The 18,669-nt window shown below is 30.6% G+C and overlaps 2 pseudogenes; one reads left to right on the forward strand and one right to left on the reverse strand.

The window, feature by feature from the left end:
* LOC115889441 overlaps positions 1-9,743 on the forward strand; it is a 45,546-nt pseudogene extending 35,803 nt beyond the window's left edge.
* Positions 9,744-11,277: 1,534 nt separating this feature from the next.
* LOC115889443 lies at positions 11,278-18,304 on the reverse strand (annotated as a pseudogene).
* Between the last annotated feature and the right edge of the window lie 365 nt (positions 18,305-18,669).

Consider the following 18,669-nt stretch of genomic DNA (forward strand, 5'->3'; position numbering starts at 1 on the left):
TTCCGATCACTACTTTTTTTGGTTAATTTATTGACAAAAACTTTTCTAAAACGAATAAAATAACCAAGCGTACTTTACAAGGTGGTCCGAACTGTATTCCGGAAACTTCGGCAGCATATTCTGTAGATAAAAATAAGTAAAAAACTTGGCATAAATGTATGACCTAAAATGCTTAATTTCAGAGATACAGGGTGTAGAGTTTCAATTTTATTTCGATTTTTTCCAAATAATCTCTGAAGTAATGTCTATATTTGGATGAAAATAGGTGTCTGCATGCCCTAGACACTCAATGGTAATTTTATGGAACTTTAAATTTAGTTTCTTCCGCATCACCAGACGGCGCAAAAGACATTAAAGTAAAGGTTTCTAATTTATATATGAAGATGACATGACAGCCTCTATATTTACTACCATCTATGGTCTAGTTTTGGTCTAGTTGTCAATGTTGGTGATCCGTCAAGTTATTTTTAAATCATTTTTAAATAATTATTAACTCAGATATTCCTGATTTGCCGGAAAGTTCGGTGATTTGTGTTTATAGTTTGTGTTCTTATTAGTTTGTGCATTTTGATATTTACATCGTGTGAGATACTAAACTTTTTTTAGTAAAGATCTTTTAGACATCTTAGATGAATAATACATTTATGAAAGAAATAAAAAAAACATGTTTAATCATAAATAAGTAAGTACATAGTTGGTAATACAGTACTTTAACAATTAGTAGTCTATAATATTTTTATTATAATATTATATAATTTATGTGTTAAATCAAAAGCATAGGCGTTATGTAGTCTATTGTTGGTGTTTAAAACGTATGTATTCATAATTTTATTTTTAGTTTTGAATATGTTACACTTCTAATGATCTAATAAAACATAAAATATAGTAAACAAGTCTATATTTATTATTTTATATTTTACAAGGAATAATTTTGCGCTTGAATAACGTTGCCGTTTTAGTTAGCGTTAATAAATAACGGAACGCTAAAATTATGTTATGCCAAAACTCTCCATTAGTTTCTTCCGTATCACCAGGTGGCTCTAAATGACGGACTTATTTGTTTTATATCAGTGTCCAATCTATCTCTAGTACGTGACATTAGTCTATGGGTGTCTGGGAGTTCTTTGACATGAGAAATTTGATTTTTATGTCAACATGACTCTTATTTGTAGGGGGCGCCACCTACATGTGTTTTAACTGTTTTGAAGAGTAACAACTTTTCGTCTGTACCTGTATAAAACTAATGACTGAAAAAATATACATTTCCGTGATTTTTTATGTAAAAAATGTCTTGGTAAAAATCGCTACGAGCAACCGTTTTCAAGATATTTAGAACGGAATTAGTCAATGCATGTATTATTGACAAAAAATAAACATGTTGAGTAGATAGTTATTATTTGATTGAAATGATAAACTTGGGAATGTTTAGGTATTTTTTTTAAATTAATCATAAATTTTTCTTCGTAAAAATGTTGATAAAACAATTTCTGTTGAACATTTGGCACAAAAACAAATTTCAAATTTATGCTTTCAGTCTAATAACTATTTAGTTAACATGTCTAGTTGATGTCAATGATAACAGATATTGATAATTTCGATTCCAAATATCTCGAGAACCATTACTCGTAGCGATTTTTACCAAGAAATCTTTTTTACGTAAAAAACGCGTCGTGAATGTATATTTTTTTACTCAATAGTTACAGATACGAACAAAAAGTGATTACACTTCAAACCATGCAGTTAAAAATATGTAGGTGGCACCCTCTAAAAGTAGGAGTCATATTGACATCAAAATCAAATTTCTCATGTGAAAAAACTCCCAGACACCAAATTTCAAATATTGACGTTACTTCGGAAATTATTTGAAAAAAATCGAAATAAAAATTAAACTTCTAACTAAAAAAATAAATAAATAAAATAAAACTTCTAAATACATTAAGTATGTGTATTATGATTATGTACGCAAACTAAACAATTTCCGAATTATGAAGTTTGGATTTTGAAATGTTAAACGAAATTTTGTAATTTCCAGGCTTGATATAATCTCATTTTATACATCTATAAATGCTAACTTAAAAACTAATGTCAAATATTAAGTATTATAAATTCCGCAGAATGGCATCGTTAAATGAAACCGAACACATCGAAATTAATTAAATCGAATTGTTTAAGTGATATTTTGAAAAGTCAATAACTCGGAAACGGTTGGTTTGAGGTACATTGTGTATATCTCGATTTTTGCTTAGAATTGAAGGAATAATCGACCCAAGTAGCATTTTCACGACTTGCGACCACATGTTTACTAATCACAACGTTGGATTAGTTACAAAAAATAGTTAGCTCCCTACCTTGGGTATTAAAATAAATTTAAACGGTTTTATAACGATGTGCCGACGTTGACTAGTACTACAGCAAAGTAGGAAGCTTCTGCGATGTCGAATAAACGTTGTCTTGTAACCTTTTTTTTGCTTAAGTGATCTTTAGGTGATTCGGACAACGTAGTTACAACGTTGGACAATATAGAGTTTTCCGACGTCAGTTTCAGGACCTATTCCAACGTTATGCAAACGTCGTCTGTTTTCACTAATTCCAACGTTGTTTAGATTTCCTTATTCTTACGTTGGTAGGACGTCGAGTCACTACCTTTTTGCAACTGTATTGAACCATAACCTTAAATTTTAAATTTTCATTTCATTGTTCTGTTCAGTCAGACAGTTCAGTGCTGTTTTTGTTTTTATAAAAAAAACTTAATTAAAATGGGACATAAGAAAGGTACATATATAAAACTAAATTTAAATATACATCGACATATATTACTACCGATAGTTTATCCACTCCCTCGTTTATTTATATTATAGAGGGCGGCACAAGCTAGACTCTAGGATGACTAAATTAGGCAATCTTGCGACTAGTATACTACCTGTTAAGGCCGAACTGCGACTTTATTAGTCCAGTATGCGACTACTGAACTTCTCTTAATCTCCAAAACAACAAAGTGAAAGCCGCCATGTTGTTAAATAAGAAAATGTTTCGTTCCTAAAATAAATTCCTGCTTTTTGAATACATTAACTTGAAATATTTGACCCTAAAAACACGCGGAAACAATTTTTTCGACTGCGAATAAATTATTCTCCCTTTTACTAAAAAAAAATTCAAGAAAATTTTTAAAACTTCTTTAATTTTAAGGCCCATTAGTATTTTTCAAAGTAGAAACAATACATTTATCAATAAAGTTGTTTGCGTTTAACTTTTTGCCTTGGGTAACGAGTTACAGAGTCGGTTAAAGTGTTTCAATAATTATGATCTTCAAACATCCTCCACACTTAAATACTTTTGTTGTTTGTTTTCCTTCACTGCCATCTGACATGTGTCTCTAACTAAATCATAAAAGTAATATTTTACTATAATTATCCTAATTTAGGATAAAACGCGACTTAGACGCCATATTAGTTGTGTATTTCTGTGAATTAGGATTTTAAACAACGTTGCAGTTTGTACTAAATTAGGCTTCTAGCCAACGTCGGTATCCAACATCGTTTCGACCCAAAAATTATTCTCCAGACTAGTGCAGACTAGGGTTGGCACGAGGTTGTGCCGATGTTGCGCCCCGACGTTTGGTCGCGTGACACAACGTTGTCCCGACGTCCAAATGCTGCTTGGGGAAATATGCAATAATATACAGGGGGTTCCATTTAAAAAAATCAAACTTTGATGTGCCACGATTTTATGACCGACCCTGTATATTTAAATTTACTACCCGCTAATAGATATTTTAAAACCCTATAACTTTTATATTTAACTTTTTGCGGTACCTCTTATGTTTTACTTTATAATCGACCGTTCCCATACATATCACCAGTATATCCTGTATAACAGACCCTGTATAATTACAGGCATTTTATTTTATTTCCCTCAATCACCCTATATACAACTCAAAGAAAAACAACAGGAATCACTTACCATTCTAAAAGCGCCCCACAGAGACTTGCTCCTCAAAGCAATAATAAGTTTCCGAAACTCCCGAAACAAACACTTAATTCTCCTTCTGCTGAATTAATCTTTTTGATCGCTGCTCGAGATTAACATTTGCTCCGGTTCGATCTCTTTATATTCGAAGCTGTAACTAACACGCTCTCCCATCTTTAAAAGATCAGCATTATTAAGACGTTGCCGAAGCTGCTAGACGTCGGGTGAAAAGGCAATAAAATGCAGCGTCACTCGAGCGTACGTGTAACCGTCGAAACGTTTCCTTGCGTTTTAAAGTCGAAAAAATGAGTTACATTGTTGAGACGAGCAGTGTTTTAATCAAACCTTTATTTTAAGAGGGGGTTAATAACCGCAACCGTTGGTTCTAGCACAGAATATCTAGCTACGCAACAGAAGCCTCGTTACATGTATAAAATTGTAGGTAGCAAAAGGACACAGGCTTTAAAAGTCTGTCTCCAAATCAGATATTTTGATGTGGTAGTTTCGCTACTACATAATAGAGGGCAATAAATTTAAAAGAAAACAGTTTTCTACAAACAAAATTTAAAAGAATTTTGTGCAGTGTTGCCATTGTGTAATTCATATCGTAATACTTCCTAATAAAGCCTACCTTCAAATTTGCTACATCATTTAAACATATTAAAATAGATCAGAGCTGTTTTTTTCAGTTTGCCATGTTAGTTGGAATTAAATCTTATGAGCTAAATTACAATCACTTCCTGGCGTTTGATTGTATAATTGAATCCTGAATTTTCACTTATAATATCATAAGAGCTTAAATTATTTTCGGAAATTTTTTTTTAGGGTACGAATATTTTGAAAATTATCCCGAGTCGAAGACGAGGGATAATTTTCCTAAAATATTCGTGCCCGAAAGAAAATTTCCAGGAATAATTTTAAGCTTGCGTGGTATTCGGTAAGAAAATTTCACACCTAAATTTGAAAAAAAATATTAATCCAACATGACATTTTAAAATAATTTCCAATTTGTTAATAATATTAACAAATATTATTATATTTTTAATTAGTTACATCAAATGCTAAAAACTCAAATGGGTAATATTTCAACATATAGACACATTGTAGTTCATTCACATTATGATTGTAGACTTTATGTTTTTTCAACTGTCAAAATTTCCACTAAAGTTTTCAGTGGCGCCTCGAAAAAATTTCGGAAATTTTTTTCAGTTGCCATGGTAACTAGTCAACATTAAAGCATGTTATTGGTTGAAAAGTAGAGGTGTGAAATTTTCATTGTAATTCGGCGACAACATAATAAGTATTGTTCTACTATTATGATACCACTTCCTGACGTTCGATTGTGTTCATACCAAGTTCATATTGTATAATCGGGAAAAAACGGCGTTAGCGATAGCTATGAAATGAATATCACTGTCATTTTATATGTAAATTTATATGGGAAATGTCATCGATCGTCCTTTTCCAGCCAACTGACGCCGTTTTTTCAGTGAAGCATATCAAGTGATACAATACCATAATATAGTACTATATTACGATACATGGCGTTCGATTGGGCTTAAACTTGGTATACTATATCTTCAGTGACATTGTAATATCATGGTACCATGGAGCATATAAAGTGGTATCTTCCATAGTACCATATTTGATGACATAGCAATATTAGGTACATGGCGGCAATAGGGGCTTAAACTTGGTATACTACGTATTTTCGGTGACATTGTAATATGATGGTACTATGATGCATATCATCTGGTACCATAATATAGTACCATATTATGTACATGGCGTTCGATTGGGCTTAAATTTGGGATACTACGTATCTTCGGTGATATTAGCAATATTATGGTACCATGGAGCATAATAAGAGGTATCATAATATAGTACCATATTACGATACCATTTCCTGGCGTTCGATTGGACTTAAATTTGTTATACTACGTATCTTCGGTTACATTGTAATATGATGGTACTATGATGCAAATAAAGTGGTACCTTAATATAGTACCATATTTCACCATTTCCTGGCGTTCGATTGAGCTCATATTTGATATATACTTGCGTATTTTTGATGACATTGCATTATTATGGTACCATGAAGCATATCAACTGGTACCATAATATAGTACTATATTACGTACATGGCGTTCGATTGGGCTCAAACTTGGTATACTACGTATCTTCGGTTACATTGTAATATGATTGAACTATGATGTATATAAAGTGTTACCTTAATATAGTACCATATTACGATACCATTTCATGGCGTTCGATTGTTCTTAAATTTGGTATACTACGGATCTTCGGTGACATTGCAATATTATGGTACCTTAAAGTATATCGAGTGGTACCATAATATAGTACACTATTATGATATCATTTCCTGGAGTTCGATTGGGCCCAAATTTGGTATACTTGCGTTTCTTTATAAAGATTTGTTTAATTAATAATTTTAATTTATTTTACGAATTTTAATTTATTGTTCGATGTCGTCATGTCGTGACAGCAACTTTTATGCCGAACTAATATATTATTAATTGTACCTGTGTCACTTTTTTAAAATCTACCTAGGTCTATATAAATAACGTGGCAAACGGAAGAAATTTGTTATTATAGTATTTTTTAGTCAGTTAATATTTTTTGTACTGCATTTTAATAAATTATTTCCATTATTATTAAACTTATATTTCATTACTGACGTTCCAGCATTAATAAATATCACTATCAATCGCCCTGTATATTATTAATTTTAGAGGTAACTAAAGGTATTTTCTTAGTTAACATTATAAGGTAGTGTATATTAAAAATGTATATGTTATGTAATAATATACTTAAAACTATTTTAATAGCCAAAGGAATTATTAATATAAGTGTATCTGACAAGAAAAGAAGAATAGAAAGAAACACATACTGGCACTATACACAGTAAAAAGAATGGGATGCCAATTCAAGTCTTTTTGAATCTGGCAACTGTGCATATTTATCCGAGCTACAAGGCAGTCGACGAGCCGTCGATCCAAAACCGAAAGTTCAAAATTTCTAATTATATTCTGATTATGATATTGTCGCGCCATCTAGTATTCTATTTGTGCAATTTTAGCTCTTTCATTTCGAGTATTTTTCTGTTGCGTAGCTAGATATTCTGTGGTTCTAGCCTTGTATATATATTTTTAAAGTAGATCAACCTAAGACGTTTATGGACTATGACTACTAGATGGCAGGACCGGTTTCCCTACAGAAAAATTTTTTTTGTTACTCTGAATTTTGAAGCTTCCAATAAAAACAGAGAAAATAAAAATCGATAATTTTCGGACTGTGCCAATTGGTTACTAATCGACCAGTTACTTTTTATCTATTAGTTATGCTATAAAAGCTGGTAATTATAAAATTCGACCATTGTAAATACCCGACAAATTCTTCAAGGCCGACAAGGCCGATGCTTCTCACTGATAAGAAATAAAAATGTTTGTTTAGATAATTTTCGAGGTATTTTTTCTTTCTGAATGCACATTTTAAAGTATTTTATATTCTTTGTCCCCTTGATCTATTATCCTGGTTGCACGTATGGAAGTTCTGTTTATTCTAGTTTTAGGAAATGTTCATATTTCTTTTTTCTTTGTAGGTGTAGATTAATTTATTAAGTTTAATTATAGTGTTTAGTGTAGTATGTTAGTGTAGTCTACCAAAAATAGTTTAGTAGTGTTTTTATAGTTTATTTTGTAGTTAAGTAGTAGGTGAAGGGATAATTTTGTTATTTTTTCTTTTTGTTTAATAAATTAGTAAGTTTGATAATTCGTTCAGTGTAGAATACAAGAATAAGTAGTTGTGTAGTGTTTTTAAGAGATTATATTCGTTTATTTTGTAGTTGAGTAGTAGGTGCAGGGGTATTTAGGTATTTCTTCTTTTTGTTTTTCTTCTAATAATTGTAGTAGTTCTATTAAGTATTGTGATAGATACACTATATCTCTTCCTTCAACTTCGTTGAAAAGTGCGTTATCATATAATCTTGGTTTTCTGGTAGCAGAATATACGAAAAAAAAGCTGATCAAATTTATTTGAAATTAAATTAATCTAGCCTTATTAATCAAATTAAACTAGTCAAATAATAATAGTTAGTTTCAAAATACTATAGCAGGATGAGTTTCCTATGATGTTCTCTTCTATGGGCATCTCGGAAACTACTGGAGATAGAGAGTCGGTTAATGGGGAAAGAATTGCAGTTTTGTGGGGTCATTGGCAATATGCCCTTTCGGATTTTTCGGAGTAGTTCAAGGCCTATTAGATATTTCGAAAAACAAATTTGGCTATTTTAAATCTTGTCTCTAATTCCATTATAATCTACCGTATGATCGAATAAAAACGGCGTCAACGATGGCTATGAAGTGAAGATCGCTGTCATTTTATATATAAAATTATATGGGAAATATCATTGATCGTCATTTCATAGTCATCGCTGACTTTTCAGCGATAGGTATAATATGTTTTTTCGAAAAATTACAAGTTATAGCCAATTCTTTTCTTTCTTGGCTAATTACCATACTAATAATACCATGCCAATTAGTTAGCATCAAAAATGTAAAAGTTTTGTTTTCAAAAATATCGTAAAATTCGTAAAGCACTCAATTTAGAATAAAATAATCTAAGAATGAAATGATTCTTTTATAAACCTGCATTAAATCAAATTAAAATAGGTATGTAACCTTTTTTTAAATATTAATTAACAGCAAATTAGTATTATCACAAATTGTAAATAATGTACCAACATATCGAAATAATAATTTCTTTGTTAATACTGTTTAGAATTCTTAAAATAACAGTCAAAAATAATCCACAATTTACAATAAAATAAAAAGTTTCGTTAGCTGATCACTATTAAAGTTCGCAGAAACCCGGGCTATATTATATTATCGATGAGGAAAATAACGAAAATAATCGATATTTTTGACTCCGCCCCGAAAGGTTCACGATTTGTCCTCCAGTTAGCAGCACATTTTGTCTAGTCGGTTGAACAACTTTAAGAATATATAAACAAGGGTTCTAGTTCTCTATATAAAAAAAATACATTTTGCGTTTTATTTTTAATATTTTTTTGAACATGTAACATTGCCTAGCTCTCTACCCAAAAAATTCCCAAACGTTTTATTCTGGGAATCGTAGCCCAGATATTTGATCCTTTAGGGTTACTCGGCCCCGTTGTCGTTCGAGCAAAATTACTTCTACAAGAATTGTGGAAAAAACAATTGGAGTGGGACGAATCTGTACCTCCTGATATACATTCCTTGTTTATTCAATTTTATCGACAGCTTGATAAAATTAATACACTTCCAAATTTCTCGGCATGTGTCTTTTTAAGAACACCCAGTTGGAATATTGAATTGCACGCATTCTGCGATGCGTCTTTGCTGGCGTATGGTACTTGTGTCTATTTAGTATCCGAAGATAACGTTGGCAACCGATTTTCCCAGCTGCTCACTGCTAAGTCCAGGGTTGCACCAATTAAAAGCATTACTTTACCGAGACTCGAACTTTGCGGTGCACTTCTGTTAGTCCAACTTGTCAAAAAGTTAACTGCGGCCCTGAATCTATCATTTTCGACTGTCCAATTTTGGACCAACCCGACCAGAGTTACAGCTAATAGGCCTTTTGCTAGTGGCGTTGATTTCGCTGGCCCGTTTCTCGTTAAAGACGGCAAAACTCGATGTAGAATTTTAGTTAAATGCTATATATGTGTTTTTGTTTGTTTTGCCACGAAGGCATCGCATTTAGGATACCATTAGAATACCAATTATAATATTAATTACCAATTAGAATTTATTTTTTTCCACAAGAAATAAGCAAGATAGATATAGTATAAGAACAAAAAAGTCAGGAGACAAAAAAATAATATTTTTAATTACTAAATCCAAAAATAATATTAAACTTCTAAAAAAGCAGTGGCGTGCCTATTTTTCCCTTTAAAATAATTTAACAGTGATGCCCCACCGCCGCCCCTGGCCATTAAGCTTAAATCTAATTACATCAAATTAAGTCCTATAGTAAGTATTATAAACGGGTCAAGTTATATCAAAATCGATTAAATAGTTTTTCAAATATCTTATTTTTTTTTCTTTTTTACGTAACTTTAACACCCTATATCTCGAAAAGGAAGCTTTAAATCTTACAAGTTGATATGAACTTTTTGTTTTATTTTTTCAAGTTCTATCGTCTATTAAATTTTCCCGATTAAAATCTGAGACACCCTGTATAAACACGGTATGGTGCAATTTCTAATCACGAACTAATATACCTACATTTTTTATTTTTGATAAACTGCTAACAGCGTTACAATAAAACAAAAAATATCGTAAACAACTAATACTTACAAATACACGGGATAGCGAGAATACGAAAAATTTATTATTTAATTATTCTAAAAATGTTAGGAAGTATAAATGTGAAAATTCTAAAAATAAAAATAAAAAAGTATATATGATATCTTCAGAAGGTGTTAACTTGTATTATAATTTATTATTCCAGTTAAGGACCAGTCTCTATAAGCTGAAGGACCAAAAGACGGTACAAGTATAGGACCAGTCTCTAAGCTGAAGGAGATTTTCAAGGAAGTGGACTGCAAGCATGTTGGCGCAATACTGCTGGTTTTTAGGAACGACGCGACGTCGATTTTGCAACCCAGTGTAATTCAGGATCACAAATAATTTAATTCCTTCGCCATTTTGTCAAGGACAGCGATAGATGTAAAAAAATCGATCGTTTTTAAATTAGAACAGTCTATATTTTCTATCGTAAACAAACAGAGTTTAGTTTAATCTTTGTTGTTTTATTAAGCACCTACTTATACCAACACATATCTATACTTTTTTCCTCGCTATAAAATCTTGTTTTATTTTTCAAAATATATAACACAAGACTTGCTTTTTGCACATTTAGTTCATTAAAAGTATCATACCTATCACAATAAAAATAAATGTGCGAAAAAAAATGTCAAATAATGCAACAATTTTTTTTTCAGTTTTATTCATCAATATAACTTCTATTTTTAAATACATTATTCCTAAATTTATTTTTCTTTAGTTTCCTACAACAATAAAAAAAAGGATCTTAAACGTTACAATCTCCTTGTCCTTTATAACCAATAAAAAATGTACATCCATAATATAAAGAACCAAATAACACAGAAAGGTGATAAACTTAAGCTATATAATATAAAATCCAGGTTAGTTAATATAAGAAAAAAACTTTAAAAAAGAAATGGATATAGGCTTATCTTCTGAACCTTTTTCATAACATCTTCCATTTGTATAAATAATTACTTTAATCCAATTTATCTATTAATGTTAGTAATGATTCTTGTTCTAGGCCTTGTTTTTTGATTTGGACAGGATTCTGCTTCATCTGAAGAATGAGCTGCGAATGCATGTAAAGGAAACGTCTCTTGCTGCTGTGCGCCAGCTTTAGTGGTTGAAATCGCAAAGTTTGGCGATTCTTTCCCACTCCGTTCCAGGTATTGGATCTCGTCGTTCTCTTGGCTACAAACTGTTTCTCCGCATTTCTAGAATAATCCAAGAATTATCATATACAGTGTGTCCAAAAAAAAGCCGGACAAACAGTACAAGATGATATGTGAGAAAAATCAGTTTTTTTTCTTGATATGAATTTTCTGTAACTTGCAAATAAATCAGTTAAAATTTAAACTTGTTATTTATAAACAACTGGGTATTTTGTCATAAAAAAAACAACAAAAAATAGTATAAAGTTTCACCAACGAGTAAATGAAAATTTTGTCAAAGAACATGTAAAAAATGACAGAAAATACATTTTGCCTGCGACTTAAATAGCTTAGTAGATTTAGGTCTTTTCTATCATTAAACAATTTAATATAATGCTAAATGATTAAACAAAGAACGCCGGCAGAGTTGGCTTGGAAATGAAGTAATAACAACAATAAAAACGACTTTATGTTTGTTCTCACAGCTGTAAGAAACATATTTCCAACAGATAATCATGCGCAATAGGGTAAAACGCGTTCGCACAGAAATTTTTGATTTTTGAACAGTACGCTGTTCACACAGAAAATTCTGATTGTTAGCTGACAGTCAGACCAGTTCGCGGATCTTTTGCAAGTAAAGTGTCCGGCGCATGCGTATTGCGACCTTACGTCATTAATTGGTAAACTTAATATACAAAACGTGTGTTGTTTTTGTTTAGTGTTTTTTCTTCAAAAATAAAGTAAAGAAATGAGCGATTTTGAATCTTCCGAAGAATCTGATGCGTCCGAATTTTCGGATACAGACACAGACCTAGAAGAGCCCAAGAATCAAAATTACAAAACATTAAAACATTAAAAAGAACAAAACCAAAAACATTAAAAGATGTCTTTGGTTAATTCCCTGTTCGTTTTCTTCTTTATTCGGTATTACGTAGGAGTTAAAATTAGTGGTATTATTAGATCAAAAAAGAAGAGTAAGGGATTCGCTCATGATTCGCTGTTCGCACAGAGAAAGAACGGAAACTGCATTATTTGAGACCTGCGCATTAACACCGGTTTGGAAGAAGTCACAAACATGTCACAAACATGTTGGGAACACGCTGTGAGAACAAATCGTATTTTAAATTTCAATCTAGAGTGCCATGGCTATGTTAAAAACACTAATTTTTAATGAAGGAGCCGTGGAAAAATAATTATGATCGTCTAATGTTTTTCGTGTCTTGTCCTGGCCGGTTTAGAGACGCCCAAATCGTATTTTTAATCATATCTCAAAATTTCAAATTTTCAAAACTCATTAGCAAATTTGAAAAAAGCATTTTTTAAGAATAATTTGGTACCACACACTTGGTATTTCGAGTCAAATTGTTATGAACCGCATGTTACAATTTCAAATAGACCATATGCGAATATGTCAAAAGTTGACATATGATATGTCACTCTATTCAGAGTGTAATTTTCTATTGAATAAAGTGGAAATATACCGAGGGTGCCATTTAAAATCAAAATTTGTAGTTATTTCCCGTGAAACAGGAAGTAACCAAAAATAAATGAACACGTCAATCAGTCCTAATTTATGTCATGTACCAACACTACCAACATACCAAATTTCGTTTTTTATCTGAAAAAATAAAAAAGTTATAGGGGTGAGCCACTTCTGCGACGCACCCGGTATACATCTAGGTTCTTCATAAGTTTGTATAATCTGTCAAACAAAAGAATATATGAAAGTGACAGTTGTTGACTGCCAAGTTAATTGAAAAGTATTTATTTTCCTGTCAAATTTTCATTTCTGTCAAACCCTTCGTTCTCTCGCTGGGCAGATCTATACCATCATTACTTGCTAGAAAAATATATTTCAGTAGTTTCAAGGAACATAAATATAATGTTTATAGTCCCTATAACCAATACTGTTATAAAGAACTATTATAATGACTATCATGGTAAAACAACACTCAAAATAAAAATGATATTTTCATTATTTTAATTTTGATGATATACCATAACTTTATAGAAACATTAACAATACATCAACCCAATAAATATTCAAAATCCACTTACTTTGCTGCATCCCTGTTAAGGTGGTTAGAAAAACAAAAATATAGTTGTTAGTATATTAAATATGTTAATGTTTTACAGAATAGGTTAGTTCATATACAAAAGTACCTAATTAAAATAAACTAACTAAATTAATTAAGAGTTATTAAATCACTACTACACAAAATAATACATAGATTGTTAAGATGATATTCACTCTTCCTTTTAAAAAATATTTAATATTATACTGGATCATTCAAAACTATATATGCACAAAGATATTTTTTAAAAAAGGCATATAAAAAGTGTTATGTGCATAAATACACACTTACCTATTGGCTGCTTTAGTTTTTGCAATTATTTCCTCGTGATTCTTGTACCAATCCTCCAGTTCTTTCTTAGCTATCTCTCTCAGTTCTTCTTTTTTCTTCTCTTCTTCTCTATCTGAAAATAATATGAACACCTAAGTACAATAAATCAAACAGAACAAATAACTTGACCACTTAAAACTGTTATATATCATAACAATATATTGTAATCGCAAAACAGTTTCCAATGCACGTCATCAATCATATCGACATTGACACTAAGGTCTATAAACCCGACTAAGGGTGTATTCCGTTGCTTACCTTGGTTATGGTTTTATGTTCCGTTTCTATCGGTTTCCGGAAAGTTTTCTTATTACGGAACACGGTTCCTGAAAAATTCGGTTATAACTGTCACCAAACTAACCAGCGCGAGAAGGCTGGTTTTTCTGATTTTGTTTGTCAATCAATGTCATTTATGTGAGAGAAATCAAGCAAATATTGGAAGTTCGAGTGAAATTCTCATTTAATTTCTAAAATTTGTTATATTATTTTGTATTTACATCCAAAAGCAATGGAGGTAGGCAGTAAAGGTAAATAAATTTCATTAACTAAATAGAATGACTTTTTAGGACCATTTAAACTTATCATGCAGCCATTGTTTCTTAAAGTCAGGAACATTTAAAGAAAACATGAAAAACAAGACAGCAAGTAATCGTGAATATTTTGTAAACTATAAAAATATAAATATTGATTAAATTTGTTTATTTTTTATTGATCTGTTTTAATATTGGACCTGCAAATCTTCACTTGAGCTGTCTAACGAGTTTAACAGTTTATTAATAAAGTACTTTTCAATATTAAACTCCATTGAAAAGAAGAAGCAAACGTAAAAGCCGAGAATAGGTACATTAAAAATGCATAAAAGATAAATTTTATAATAAGGGTATTGAAATTTAGAAAACATCAACATTTGACATTTCCAGTATTTTACTAAACCGTTCAGTATCAAACCGATGTTTTTCAGGAACCGCTCTTTACCGTAGTTTACCGGTCTGGTTCGCCTGGTTTTGCAACGGAATACAGCCTAAATGAAAATTTGGCAAAAATGTTTAAATTTGTTGTATAATTTAAGATATAGCGAGCAGCTCTTCATTTTACTTTATAGAGCAAATGATTGTAACAGATATTTTATTTAGATTAAAGCTGCAAAAATTAGTTTAAACCGAATTATATTATCGTTATGTTGGTCACATTGCGCCGTTTTCAGCAAGGTTGTCGTTTATTATTTGACAATTATCCTAATGTCAGTCATTATTTTGTATAATATCGTGTTGTTGAATCTTTGTGAGTAATTCTCGTTTTTTTTGCCTATTTTCATTCTTTTTTTTTAAAAATTGTACTTCTAAGCACAAACAGTTCTTTTAAGAACTAAATTTTCGAGTTTTTGCATTGCATTTCTTGAAACTGTATGTTGAAAATATGGCGAAGCATTTACACAGTTGAAGCAGAGAGCTTGTAACTTCCCTCATAAACTATTTTGAACGAGAACGTGACAATAAAGGCCCTTTTTTACCCTTGACTGCAGTCAGAGAAGTAAGTTTGATTGATAAGCACATTACACCACTTTCAAAGTTATTTCTAGGTTAGTTTTTATTAAATTCTGTGATTATTAGTTTGTGCATTAATGGCACCCTCTTACTTGTTATTACCACTTATGGCGTTGTAAGATGTACATCAATAAATAAATAAATAACCCATAATAACACTTAGAATAATCTTCATAATGGACTAGTTTTTGCCAATATGTAATAAGTAAAATAAGCTATAAAACAAATAAATCAATTAATTACTAAAATATTAGTTATTAAATTAAAAATAAAACATTAAAATATTTAAAAAATTATATAATAAATATATTATTTGTCACTTTTAAATTAAGATTCATCTCATAAATCCATCACAATCTGGCAGCGCTGTCGCCATCGCTTGTCACTCAAAGTTGATAAAAAATTTTTGTGACTACGATAATCCTATATTCTTTGACAATATTAAAAAGTTGTAAAAGGTTTCAAGCATTTCAAGTTGAGTAAGTAAAACCAGATAGTAAGCATTACAATTTCAAAAAACAATTAGTAAATTTTAAACACTTTGTTACACTAGATACCAAAGTCATATACAAAACAAAAAAAATGGTCTATAATTAATAGTTACCTTTTTCTTCTAATCTTTTAACCTGTTCTTCACGCCATTTTTTGATAGTTTCAGGTTCCTCTCTAGGCTGGTGAAGTGACACTGGTGGTGATATTCCACTACCTAAAATTATTACCTAAAGTTAGTAATAATTTCAACAAACTAAGATACATATAAAACCATTAATAGACATAAATCACTATACACCCATTTATTAAAGTATTTACCCATTAATCATTACTCAAAATATTTTTTTACACACTACAGTTCATTATTTTAAAAAGTGTTATTAGTACAATTTCTGATTTAACTGATGCTTAATATTGGAAACTAAATATATTTGCTATTACTAGCTTACTTATAAATCAAAATATCTGTTGAAGATAAAAAAAACTATTGAATTTGGAATCCAAGGACAACAAAACCAACAAAAATGACAATATTATAAAATATATACATTAATATGAATTCTTTAAATGCTTATGTTTACATCAAGTTTGTGGTATATTGTTACTCATAGGTATAATAGAAAAAAACGTTACAGTGGGCTTGGAAATGAAGATCGCTGTTTTTTATATTAAAATTAGATAGTACATTTTCAAGCCAACTTTTTTTTTCGATTATAGGGTATATTTTAGGGGAGATATTATCACAGAGAATGTTAAGTTTAGGGTGTTCTCTTGTAGATTTAAAATTTTGTGCATTTAAGCAAAGAGCACTTGAGCAACTTTTTTATTAGATTTTGTTTAATATAGTGGTAATATTCCGAAAAAATATATACAATCATAAACCTGTTACAAAGTTTCACATTACTTTCAAATAAATTCACTGCAAGTAAAATATTAAATAAAAAGTCTCGAAGTAAAAAATTGTTAAAATTATTCATAAGTATCTAAAAAAAACAGCACAAAACACAAAGCTTACCAAAATCTTGGTACTCTTGTACACTGTCTACACCAAATACATCTAATAAAATAGAAACAGATAAGTACACCAGTAAAAATGCAATACACTATATCATGCTAATAATGTATCAAACTACCACATTTATTAAATACAACAGTATCTACTATTTCTTTAAAACTGCTTTCCTTCAAGTACTCTATGTAGTTTTAAAGTTCTTAAAAAGTTCTATAAATCTTTAAATAATTGAATTTGAAGTAGACGTAAACCACCTAGACCTTCAAGAAAAGCAGCTAAACAGACTAATTATTAAAATATTCGCTGCAGTATTTATTTACAATAAAAATTCCTAGGTACTGCGTGTCAAATAAAAAAATATATGGATGGTAGGGATAGCTGTCCGTCATTTTAATTTAAAAGTACAATCATTAATTTATCTATCATTTTTTTCATCTGTTGAAACCATATATTCCTTCACTAGACAGAGAGACTATAGTTTAAGAAAAAATGTATTAATGTGCAGTTGTATATAATATAATGTACAAAAAATAAATATAAAATAATATCTATAAGACAAGAATATATCTAACAGAGCAGAGCAAAAACTATAATGTGTGTTCTGTGTTACTTACCATTATATGTCTCTTTCTTATCAAAGTCGATATCCTGTTCCTTCTTTATTTCCTGATCGAAATTCTCAACCATTTCGAAACTTCCAGCTGAGTTGCTTGGGTCGTCTTCACATGTAAAGCAAAGAAAAAACAATAAGCAAAAAAATAAAATGGGATGGGATTAAAATAAGCCTATAAGTCTCACGAACTGGGCATATTAAAATAAACACAAAAAAAACAAGGAGTAACAAATAGTTCCAAAATGCAGGACGTAATCTATGTGACACATAATCATAAGAAATATAATATCGTGCAACAGAGGCAGCCTACGCCCCCTGAAATTTACCTCCGTTCGCAAGGGTGGACGAAACAACTGCTGCAGGTTTAACTTCATCTTCCAAACCGGCCAATTCGTCTTGTTCCCTGGCTAAAAATTCCGCCGCGGGGTCTACGTCTCCTTGATCGAAATTGTCGCCAAAACCCGACATTTTTCTTAAAGTAGAGAAGTTGTTTTTGCAAAGAAAATGTTAAATTATAATCTCAAACAGCAGCAAGATGACAAATCGTATAAACAAATGACGTTGACATTTGACGTGTCTTTCAAACATTTCCCAGAAATTCGCTGACGTCGGAGGATAGCGACCTTGGTAGTAGTTCAAATTAAAATTAATAAATGTTTATAAATAATTTATGTTAGGACATTTTTAGAAATAAATTCAAATATACAGATTAAAAGATGTAACATATACCTATAATAACATTATTAAACAAACTTATATTACATTTATTACAAATTAGACACATTGGCATCATATATTTTTTAATTGAAAATGCCTACGACTTAACTCATACTAACTTCATGTCGTCTGATGTCGTTAAAAAAAGTTAGGTTAGTTTTCAATGTTTTTGATTGAATTTTTGGTAATATTTCTCATAATTTTTGGCTGTTTTAAGAATAGGAATAGGTATTTATTATTTATTTTAGTTTACAAGCATGTATTAAAACCTCAAAGTATACATAGTGACCAATTAAACTATATTATACAATATTCATTTAAAAAAACTGGAAATTGATTGTCAAAGTCCAGTTTTCAAATTTGCTTTTCTTTCCCTGTATTTTAGTTTGTAATAGAAGGCACTCGAGAACTCCAATTCGTACATCCATATCAAC

The sequence above is a fragment of the Sitophilus oryzae genome, unplaced genomic scaffold (genome assembly GCF_002938485.1).
Source record: "Sitophilus oryzae breed Bouriz unplaced genomic scaffold, Soryzae_2.0 scaffold_814_pilon_pilon, whole genome shotgun sequence".
Lineage (NCBI taxonomy): Eukaryota > Metazoa > Arthropoda > Insecta > Coleoptera > Curculionidae > Sitophilus > Sitophilus oryzae.